Source organism: Cervus elaphus, chromosome 19 (assembly GCF_910594005.1).
Source record: "Cervus elaphus chromosome 19, mCerEla1.1, whole genome shotgun sequence".
NCBI classification, from domain to species: Eukaryota; Metazoa; Chordata; class Mammalia; order Artiodactyla; family Cervidae; genus Cervus; species Cervus elaphus.
The window spans coordinates 29670140-29680862 of NC_057833.1; the positions used below are offsets into that span (position 1 = coordinate 29670140).

The window sequence follows — 10723 nt, forward strand, 5'->3', positions numbered from 1 at the left end:
GCCATATGACCCAGCAATCCCACTTCTGGGCATACACACTGAGGAAACCAGATCTGAAAGAGACACGTGCACCCCAATGTTCATCGCAGCACTGTTTATAATAGCCAGGACATGGAAGCAACCTAGATGCCCATCAGCAGACGAATGGATAAGGAAGCTGTGGTACATATACACCATGGAATATTACTCAGCCGTTAAAAAGAATTCATTTGAATCAGTCCTAATGAGATGGATGAAACTGGAGCCCATTATACAGAGTGAAGTAAGCCAGAAAGATAAAGAACATTACAGCATACTAACACATATATATGGAATTTAGAAAGATGGTAACGATAACCCTATATGCAAAACAGAAAAAGAGACACAGAAGTACAGAACAGACTTTTGAACTCTGTGGGAGAATGTGAGGGTGGGATATTTCGAAAGAACAGCATGTATATTATCTATGGTGAAACAGATCACCAGCCCAGGTGGGATGCATGAGACAAGTGCTTGGGCCTGGTGCACTGGGAAGACCCAGAGGAATCGGGTGGAGAGGGAGGTGGGAGGGGGGATCGGGATGGGGAATACGTGTAACTCTATGGCTGATTCATATCAATGTATGACAAAACCCACTGAAATGTTGTGAAGTAATTAGCCTCCAACTAAAAAAAAAAAAAAGTAAATGGATAGAGAAAAATATACCACGGGGGTGGGGTGAGCATGGGCCAGAGAGTTATCAGCTCAACCTTCAAAGATGTGACCCAGCCCCAGTAAAATCTGGACACTGAAATTGAGCTGGGTCTTGTGGGTTTCCTGGGCATGAAAGCATTTCTGTCCCGTTTTCTTGTTTATAGGGAACAGGCTTCAGTCTCCATGAGTTCCAAATGCAGGTTCAAGCAGTTGCCAATCAGGGAAGGAAGGGTACTCAGCGACGAGCAGAGCAATCAAGAAACAACAGGGACGGGATCCAGTTTCCGTCTCAAGGTAAACACGTATTGAAGTGAAGTCACTCAGTCGTGTCCGACTCTTTGCGACCCCATGGACTGTAGCCTACCAGGATCCTCTGTCCATGGGATTTTCCAGGCAAGAGTACTGGAGTGGGTTGCCATTTCCTTCTCCAGGGGATCTTCCTGACCCAGGGATTGAACCTGGGTCTCCTGCATTGTAGGCAGACGCTTTACCGTCTGAGCCATCAGGGAAGTCCCTAGGCTGGTGCAAAAGTAATTGCGGTTTTGCACTGTTGAACTTTGGCATGACACTGGAATATATTCCTAAATAAATGTGGTTATGTTACATATCACTTTAATGCACATTTCTCATTGTGTTTTTATGCTAATGACATTGCTTGCTGTGTATTTTATATTTAGATTATAGAAATAATGTTAGACAAAAAGCAAATTTGACTGATTTTTAAATTTGAGTTCAAAATGAGTCCAAAAGCAGCAGAGACAACTCGAAACATCAACAACGCATTGGCCCAGGATCCGCTAATGGACATACAGTGCAGCGGTGGTTCAAGAAGTTTTGTGAAGGAGGCGAGAGTCTTGAGAACGAGGAGTGGAGTGGCAGGCCAGACGCTGACAACGACCGAGAGCCATCATCGAAGCTGATCCTCTTACAACCACACTGGAAGTTGCCAAAGGACTCAACGCTGACCGTTCTATGATCATTCAGAAACAAACTGGAAAGGTGAAAAAGCTCGGTAAGTGGGTGCCTCATAAAGGGGAAAGTGAAAGTCGCTCAGTTGGGTCCGACTCTTTACGACCCCAAGGACTATACATATACAGTCCATGGAACTCTCCAGGCCAGAATACTGGAGTGGGTACCCTTTCCCTTCTCCAGGGGATCTTCCCAACCCAGGAATCAAACTGGGGAATCGAACCCAGCAATCAGGGAAATCAGACCCAGGAATCGGATCGTCTCCTGCATTGCAGGTGAATTCTTTACCAACTGAGCTATGGCGCCTCATGAGCTGACTGCAAATCAAAAACAAATCGTCATTTTGAAGTGTCTTCTCTTATTTTATACAAGAAACCATTTCTCAATCAGACTGTGACGTGTGACGAAAAGTGGATTTTATACAACCACCAGCAACAACCAGCTCAGTGGCCGGACCAAGCAGCAGCTCCAAAGCACTTCCCAAACCAAAATTCCACCAAAAAAAAAAAAAAAAAAAGCCTACAAAAAACGGTCATGGGCACTGTTTGGTGGTCTGCTGTCCATCTGAACCACTACAGCTTTCTGAGTCCTGGCGAAACCATTACATCTGAGAAGCATGCTTAGCAAATGGGAGATGCACCAGAAACTGCAACACCTATAGTCCTCACCGGTCAAGGGGATGGGCCCAATCCTTCTCCACAACAACGCCCGACAGACCGCATGTCACACAAACAACACCTCAAAAGTTGAACGAATTGGGCTATCAAGTTTTACCTCATCCACCACATTCAACCTGACTTCTCGCCGATGGACTAACACTTCTTCAAGCATGTGAACAACTTTTTGCAGGGAAAATGCTTCCACAGCCAGCAGGAGATAGAAAATGCTTTCCAAGAGTTCATCAAATCCCAAAGCACACATTTTTATGCTAAAAAGGAGCATAAAAAGAATAAACAAGCTTATTTTTCATTGACAAAAATGCGTTGCTTCTAATGGTTCCTATTTTGATGAATAAAGATGTGTTTGAGCCTAGATATAATGATTTAAAATTCAATCTGAAACTGCAATTACTTTTGTACCAACCTATTACCTTTGAGCTCTTCTATAGAACTAAAACCTCCCAAAATAGAGATGCTGGCATTCTTCACTCTAGAGAAGCTCATTAGGAGACTGCCTGCCCTGCACACACACGCTGACACACCCCAGCACCTCTGCCCTTGAACCACTTGTATAGAACTCCCCACCAAATTCTCCTGGGTTGGGAACACACAGTTGAGGGCAAGAGTCCCCTGTGTCCCGCTTCCCTGGCAAAGCATTAAAGCAATTCCTTTCTACTTCATCCCAAATCCTGTCTCTGAGTTTCAGTTCATCACTGGTGCACAGAGGCCGAGTTTTCAACATCAACACCAAGGCTTGGACAAGCCTTCTTGGTTGGCAATACTCCATGCATGTTGCCACACATCTTTGCTGAGAATGGTAGGGGCAGGACAAGGATGGCTAAAAGACAGGCATTTTCAAGGGGCCAGAGCAAACTTCAAAGGGGATAGATAAGCTCATTTTGTAAGTGTAATTATTTCACAGGTTATTTACATAGGTAGAAACACATAAACTTGTACAATGTAAATACGTACTTTATGTCAATTAGAGCTCAGTAAAGCTGTTTTGAAAAAGAACGACATGGAAAGATGTCTTAACATACTAAATGAAATAAAATCAAGCCAGACAAAAACAAGTACACCATAATCCCCTTTATGTTAAAGCAAAACACTGATTTATGTTTATAAACACATAAAAGTGTCTAGAGTATTAGGTAGCTAACAGAGACTATTATAGGAGAGAATGCCCATGTGAGTCAGAGGTAGGGGTGAATGAGTACACTATCATAACAAAATCTCAGTGACCTGAAATAACCATTTTTTTTTACTCATGTTACACATCCCAAGGTGGTCAGCAGGATGCTATTTTCATTGAAATGGCTGAAAGGCCTATATTTAGCAGTACCAAAACATCCTGCTCAAAGCTAGATAAAACTTATTCCTGTGAATTTTCCTTTATTAACACATACACCTCAACATTTTTTCTTAAAATTTTTCTAAAATGAGCATGTATTACTACCATAAGGGGAAAAAAATATATAGAACAAAAGGTCTAAGCCTGAAAAACAAAGGTGACCCAATACACAAAAGCAGAGTGCTATTGTGACCTTGATTAATGTTTCAAAATTGAAGTCTAAGTGAGATAAATGAAATCAAGACAAAAGACAGTGAAATGTGAAAAGCCACTCCTTTAGAAACTTGGTTCTTAATATTGATGCAGTTTCTGATGTTTTCCTATAAATAATAGATTACAAAATGGATGTCTGGCACAGAGTTGCTTTTAAAAGTGCATTCTCCAATTCTTGACAATGCCAAAAAAAATTAGTGGAGACTAAGGGCAAGACAGAAAAAATTACAAATAAAGAAACACAAAGGAAGTGATTACCCAGATACACCCATCATCACCATCCAAGTAAGTTCCATACCACACACACACACACAATCATATTTTAAGATGCTCCACCACAGCAAAATGCAACTGTAAATAATAGCTTATTCAATAAGTCCTACCACATTCACACTTATAATAGCAGTGTTTTGTAAACTAATTACAACCGATTATTTTCAACAAATTATTCTGTCAAATGAATGTTTTCTCTGGCATGTTTATAACAAGAAAAATAGCAACAGTAATAATCATGCCACATATGAAAGCCTAATTTACGCCAGCCACTGTACTAAACAAGTTATTTGAACACTAATCCTTTAAACTACCTTGAAAGCAAGATATCTTATATAGATATTTCTTAAATGTAAGAAATTGATGCCCAAATATAAAGGAATTTGTTCCAGCTCACATCCAGAAGAAAAACATGGTGCTTTTTGTCACAACAGTATGTGACCTTCTTGTCTTCACTATTTATTTACTCCCTATGTGTGCCTTCCATCCTTTATTAATCAAACAGTTATTTCCCCCAGGCACTGTCCGAGGTTCTCAGAATCGAGAGAGAATAGTATATGATAGACTTTGCCCTTCAGGAACTCAGGAACTTGAGTAGCAGCAGCCCAGGAAGCCATGTTATCCCCAGAGCTATTGACAGGGTGCTGAGGGCGGCCGAGGCACCCACTCCAGAGAGGGGGCAGAGGCAGAAGGCAGGCACGACACAGTGAGTAGGGAGTGGCCCGTCTTCTGAGAAGCACTTTGCTTGGCTGAACCTGACAATGAAGAATTAGGCAAATGAAGGAAGGGAGAAGGCATTCTGGGTGCAGGCGATTACATGAATATGGGGAAGAAAGCTTACAGGAGGTGCGTCTGTTTCAGTGTGGCTAGTTAAGAATGTGACTGAATACAAGACACAGATTCCTCAGCCACTTAAATTCACAAGGCTAATCTGACCCTGCTCTCCTGCCTGCTCCCACTCTTAGCCTCTATTCCATGGCCCCCTTCCCAGGCATTGCCACATATTTTCATCAATATTATCTATGGTGAAACAGATCACCAGCCCAGGTGGGATGCATGAGACAAGTGCTCCGGCCTGGTGCACTGGGAAGACCCAGAGGAATCGGGTGGAGAGGGAGGTGGGAGGGGGGATCGGGATGGGGAATACGTGTAAATCTACGGCTGATTCATATCAATGTATGACAAAACCCACTGAAATGTTGTGAAGTAATTAGCCTCCAATAAAAAAAACAAACAAAAAAAAACTTGAAGCAACCATAACCTCCTGAGCTATTTGACAAGTCCTCTTACTGTGGCAGAGCTTCCACCATCTTCCAGGAAATATGAAGACCAGACATACTTAAGTCAGTTACTGCCCTTGTCTTTAATCTGGGTCATGATGGTCTCTTCTAGATGCACGGAAACCTTTCCAGACTCCAGAGACCTGAACCTTCCCACAGAGGTTACCCATATGAGCCCAGGAATACCCTGACTAGAGGGCCCTGTGTCCTGTCAGTACTCGGGAGTGCCAGTCCTCTGGCGGTGTGGATGGTTCAGTGCTCCTGGACCTTGCCAATCTCCATCACCACCTAAGACATCCCTCCCTCCACCCCAGGCCTGTTGAGCACTCTGGAGCACTACCGCTGGGCCTGAGCCAAGCTCAAGGTATCATGGGAAGAGAAAACATACTCAAAATTTAGTAAGGTTTTGAAAGGTGACTGTGTGCTTACTCTATGGTGTACAGTGGTCAAAGACTGATTCAGAAGGGCACAACACCTAGCCATATCCTGAGAAATTAGAATTTCAGGAACAAGGACTCCTTAGGAATCCAGGAGAAAAAAAAAATTACCTATGTGGAGGCAGAAACCACGCTGGCCTCACACCTGAGCACAGCAGCAGTGACTGCCAGAATACACTGGAGTGGTTCTCCAGGTGTCCTGTGCGTTAGAAACTCTAGGAGCCTGGCATACGACATGGAGGTTTGCTCCACATACAGTATGATCTAGCAGGTCCTGGGTGGAATACCACCTATTCTCACTATTGTAGTGGGAAAGGCACTTCCTGGGACATCCTAGGTTTTTAAAAAATAAGCATGTGCTGAAAATGTAACAGAAGACGACCCAGGGATCAAGAAGGTAAAATGTCCCAAACTGGAAAAATTTTGAAGTCCTGGAAAAAAAGAACCACATGATACTATTCTAGCACGTGGACCAGGAAATTGGCTCCCATCATTAGTATAAATATTCCGGTAGTTCCATACATTTATAATTGGATTTAACCTAAATATCATGTTCTGTGGCGGAAATATTCTTCCATGTTTAAAAAAATCTTCCTCATATCTTTAACATTTAATCACTAGTAATGTAAGCTCGACATATTTGGTGTTTTCTGCTGACTCCTGACACATTAGGGTCATTTATTGGTCTATTTTCTCTCTTGCTCCTCTATGTACATTAAAAAAATACTCATGGCATTTTTTCCCCCAAGAAATCCCCCTTCCACAAGTTACTAAGTGACTCCTTTTGAAATAACAGTTAGTGTCAGAAAATGGGTGGGTGGCAAGTTTTACAGATTCTCTAAAAATGCCTATTAACCAGAGGTGTACATCAGAATGAACTGTTGAGTCTGTCCTACTGATATACAAATATTTGTTTCCTTGTTCCAGCACCACTGTTTATAATAGGAAACAGTGAAAAAGTAAATATACATTATAGGGGCCTAATTATAGTATACAATGCAACCATTAAAAGTCAAAATCACAACTTACAGTATGCTCTATACAAGCAGGCATGCTTCTCTAAGGGCTTCATATATGTTAACAATTTTAATTCTCATAACTAATGTATGAGGCAGCTACTATTGCTAGCTTCATTTCACACATGGGAAAGCCAGGACAGTAACTCCTTAGGTCAAACAGGAATGGAACTGGGATTCAATCCAGTCAGGCAGAATCCATGCTCTAATCTCTATGGTAGACTCCACATCTACAATATAAAGTACCTACAGTGATGGCACAGGAGGTCCTGACAGTATCAGTGAAAAAGCTAGTCTCTCAAATCAGTGACTATCACAATCCTTTTTTTTTTTTTTCCTTTAAAACAAGTATTCAAAATGTTTGGAAGGACACATACCAAAGTGTTAACTGTGTAACTCACCTAGAACCAGACATCCTGGAATGTGAAGCCAAGAGGGCCTTAGGAAGCATCACTACAAAAGCTAGTGGAGGCGATGAAATTCCAGTTGAGCTATTTCAAATCCTAAAAAGATAATGCTGTGAAAGTGCTGCACTCAATATGCCAGCAAATTTGGAAAACTCAGTAATGGCCACAGGACTGGAAAAGATCAGTTTTCATTTCAGTTCCAAAGAAAGGCAATGTCAAAGAATGCTCAAACTACCACACAACTGCACTCACCTCACATGCTAGCAAAGTTAATGCTCAAAATTGTCCAAGCCAGGTGTCAAAAATATGTGAACTGTGAACTTCAGATGTTCAGGATGGATTTAGAAAAGGCAGAGGAACCAGAGATCAAACTGTCAACATCCGCTGGATCACAGAAAAAGCAAGAGAGTTCCAGAAAAACATCTACTTCTGCCTTATTTACTATGCCAAAGCCTTTGACTGTGTGGCTCACAACCAACTGTGGAAAATTCTGAAAGAGATGGGAATACCAGACCACCTGACCTGCCTCTTGAGAAACCTGTGTGCCGGTCAAGAAGTAACAGTTAAGAGTTGGACACGGAACAAGAGACTGGTTCCAAATCGGGAAAGGTGTACTTCAAGGCTGTATATCATCACCGTGCTTATTTAACTTACATGCAGAGTACATCATGAGAAACACTGGGCTGGAAGAAGCTCCCGTCAGAAGACTGATAGGAGAAATATCAATAACCTCAGATATACAGATGACACCACCCCTTATGGCAGAAAGTGAAGAACTACTAAAGAGCCTCTTGATGAAAGTGAAAAAGAGGAGTGAAAAAGTTGGCTTAAAACTCAACATTCAGAAAACTAAGATCATGGCATCTGATCTCATCACTTCATGACAAATAGATGGGCAAACAATGGAAACAGTGACAAAATTTATTTTCTTGGGCTCCAAAATCACTGCAAATGGTGACTGCAGCCTTGAAATTAAAAGATGCTTGCTCCTTGGAAGAAAAGTTATGACCAATCTAGACAGCGTAATAAAAAGCAGATACATTTACTTTGCCAACAAAGATCCATCTAGTCAAAGCTATGGCTTTTCCAGTGGTCATGTATGGATGTGAGAAAGCTGAGCACCAAAGAATTGATGCTTTTAAACTGCGGTGCTGGAAAAAGACTCGAGAGTCCCCTGAGATACTCTTGAGCTGCAAGGAGATCCAACCAGTCCATCCTAAAGGAAATCAGTCCTCAATATTCATTAGAAGGACTGATGCTGGAGCTGAAACTCTAATACTTTGGCCACCTAATGTGAACAACTGACTCATTTGAAAAGACCCTGACACTGGGAAAGATGGAAGGCAGGAGAAGCGGACGACAGAGGGTGAGATGGTTGGATGGTATCACCGACTCAATGGACATGAGTTTGAGCAAGTTTCGGGAACTTTGTGGACAGGGAAGTTTGTGTGCAGAGTCAGACACAACTGAGCGACTGGACTGAACTGTGTAACCACAGAGGAACTGGTTGGGAATTTCGAAATGGGAATCTTTTAATTTCTTTACAAGCATGTACTTACTAATATCATCTATGGCACACAAACTTTAAAAAAAGCACATATATCTAGTGATATCATATTAGTGAGACGGTAAAGGTAGGGCCATGCATTTTACATTAAAAAGTTTCAATGGAGTCAAGTCAATCAATATTGTTTAAGGAGTGAAATGTACTTACCTCTAATTATGGTAAAGTCAAGTCACTCTAGACTTCCTTGAGTTCAACACATTGGTCCAACTTCAAAATGAAGTTTATCTCAACCACTTCACAGGGTGTATTTTTACTTCATAGCTACAGTTTTATGTCGTATTGAATGCAACCTGAGTTACCTGATGACTGTGGGCCTTCATTAAGATACCACCCACACCAGACGGCAGCTTGCCATTCCTCTTAGGAATTTCACTATTCCTTGCCCTGAGGTATTCTGCTCAAGTACCAGAGTAGGAAACCAGATTATTACCTTGGTCAAGTAGTGTGTGTAGATTAAGTCAGTAAAAGCTTATGTGGAGGAAGAGGACCTGACAACATGAAGACTTCTCAAAATCCCATAATAAGAAATGTGTGAGATTCTGGGAGCCGATGTCTCCAGATGAATACTCTCAGACCGAGTAGTTCAGTGTGACTGGATTTTTAACCTAAGAGTCGACTGCTTGAGGTATCCATTCACTGCTTAAATTCCTGCACAGCAGTCCTACCAGGGAGCCCTGCGACCGATGATTTTGATATTTCTGGTGGTGCAGTATCTCTTAAAGCAGCCCGTTCTGACACTGGATTGTATCACTTTCTAAGATGGCTTGCTTTCTTAATAGAATCATGGTGTATTTTTCTGTGTAGATTACACTCCACTGGTCATCGTTCTTAAAATGTGAGTCGTTTGCACAATCGATCATACAAACCCAACAACCAAGAAACAGTGATAATTGTCTTTCTGTACTTTACTAAACACTTTGTGTTTAATATATTTTAAATTATAAAGAAATTACAAGGAACTCCTAAAAAAATTTAATACAAAAATATTACAAGTTAGGACAAGTAAGCATTGAGATATGACATTTGAAGAGAAGAAACATGCAGAAAAAGTAGCAGAGGGTTAACATTTCATTGTTGACAGAGAGCTTTGGTACAGCAGAGAAAAGCACCATAAAACTACTGTCCATAGTGTCTTTTCCTCCACTGCATTTTTAAGTGAATATGCTAGGGAAACAGTCAACTTTAATTTTATCTGCTATGTATTATAATAGGTAAGAAATCTGACCTATAGTAAAGTATAAGAACTAGGAAGTTTCAAATAACCCCTTCTGTTAACTATTCAAATTGATTTGTTTCACCACAAGCTGATACAGATTATAATCCTTAGTTGTCCAACACTTTTGAATAAAGTGTAAAATGCAGAACATTAACAATCTATGCCATGCAATAAAAGTTAACCCTTTGAAAATGAAAGGCTGTCAGAAAGTTCCAGTAACTGTAGTAGGTTATCGTTTAATAAAACATGACAAGGCTATGCCTATAAGTATGCTTCAGGCATACTTTATATGCCTGTAAATTTATGCTTCAGGAAATCGAAGGGAAAGGTAGAATACCTGGAGGGTGCAAGGTTTAAAAAAAAAAAAAAAAGACAAAAAATATGCTCAATGATTCTTCAAAAATTATTACCTCTCAGTAATTCTAAAGGAGTTGGGATTAATTAAAACTGGAAGATGCCTAGTATCTTTCCTCACAGATTATAAGATTTGTTAGCAACATATACCACTAGCTAAGGAAGAAAATTATTAAATTATAGTAGGTATCTATGAAGAAAAAAGAGCACTAAGGAAGTTGAGCACCCCGTCCTAAAAATCTTCAACTTACACACATTGTTTTGTGCTCAAATGCATGCTAATCAAATGACTCTGTCTGTCTGATTATG

The 10723-nt window shown here is 40.9% G+C and overlaps 1 non-coding gene across 1 annotated transcript; it reads right to left on the reverse strand.

The window, feature by feature from the left end:
* Positions 1 to 1108: 1108 nt before the first annotated feature.
* Positions 1109 to 1181, reverse strand: TRNAC-ACA. Its single transcript has one exon. It is a non-coding gene; the product is annotated as a tRNA-Cys (tRNA).
* Positions 1182 to 10723: the final 9542 nt, after the last annotated feature.